Here is a 1502-nt window from a genome sequence, read left to right as displayed (position 1 = left end):
ATCTGGGGTCAGAGAAGAGAACAGTCCCAATATTAAACATAGAGGATAGGCAGTGGTAGCACACACCTTTAATCCTAGCATCCCAGAGGCAGAAATTCCTCTGGATCTCTGTGAGTTCAAGGCCACATTGGAAATAGCCAAGCATGGTGCCATACATACTGAAATGTTTTCCTGTGGGTGTGGTATACATGTGGGTGCAAACATCTTGAAAGTATTTTTCTGGCTACAATTCTAGGTTTGTTTCTTCCTTCTTGGATTCTTTCTTTTCCTGGTGTCTATATTAAGAAAAAAATATTATTTTTCAATGTTGGTACCTCAACAGACACTAACTGAAAAGCAGAACTAAGTTGAATTAATTGAATTAAACAGAATTGGGGCAGAGAGGGGAAAATGCATAAAGAAACACATTTTAGTAAAGCAAAGCCAAGATCCAGCTGCACAGACAGGAGAAAACATTGTGTCTCTTCCCTGTGGCTTCCAGGACTCTACCCATTCAGAGAAACTCTTCTAAAACAAATAATAGAAATTATTAGAAAGTTAATATTTAAAAATAATGTAATGCTGAAAGATATTTTAAAATTATAGTAGCAATAAGATTTGCTTAACACATACAACAAAACAAATTTAGAGTCTGATTACATAAACTGGTGATAATTTATTTCAGATCACAACTGGTTTCACTATGTCTTAAATGTGATTTGGCAACAAACAGTATTATACAACTTTGTCTTTAGAATTCACATATTCCTTAATTCTTAAAATACACTTGAAATCATGTTTGGGCTTATTAATATGTTTTGTGAAACAGTAGCATTCAGAAACATTTTTGTGCATTATTAAGAGACATCTAATCAAATAACATAAAAGCATGTATTTTAGAGGAACAAAACTATCCAAAATGAATGCTGTACTTAAAGTACATTTTCATCTAATATAGATTAGTGACATAGAGGAAATAATCTTTAAGCACTGGAGCCTTAAAATAATTAAGGATCATATTTTTGTGTGGATTTAAATACTTTGAAATGTTGGACATTAATCATTCTTTTCTTGAGTATTGCTGTGTTTTGCCTTCCCATGGTAGTTTATACATAAAATTCCTAAACAGAAATTTTATTAAGGCAGTTGTTTATGCAATATCATGAATATATGTGTGTTAAATTTTTTGCATTAAATTTATAAGGAAGAGATTTTTCTGTTCTTGATAAAACTACAAAATATGGCAGTCTCTATAAAAAACCAACATCCCGGAATCAAATAGCTTTTAAATTGCTCTGCATATAATAGACAAAAAGGAATATGTTGTTAAATGCTTTAATGAATAACAGCATGGTATGATTTTTTTCAATAAGTCTTAAATTTGGAAAGTGAGAACAATTATTTTAATGCAAAAAGCTAAAATGCTTAGAAAAAATAGTTTACAAAAATAGTGATTAATCAACAAATGTACTCTTGATTCCTGACTGAGAGCAATCAAATTTCTTGTGGTTTAAGAGAGAGAG

Source organism: Onychomys torridus, chromosome 1 (genome assembly GCF_903995425.1).
Source record: "Onychomys torridus chromosome 1, mOncTor1.1, whole genome shotgun sequence".
NCBI lineage: Eukaryota > Metazoa > Chordata > Mammalia > Rodentia > Cricetidae > Onychomys > Onychomys torridus.
The sequence above is the reverse complement of the archived record's forward strand: the minus strand, read 5'-3'. Positions refer to the sequence as shown.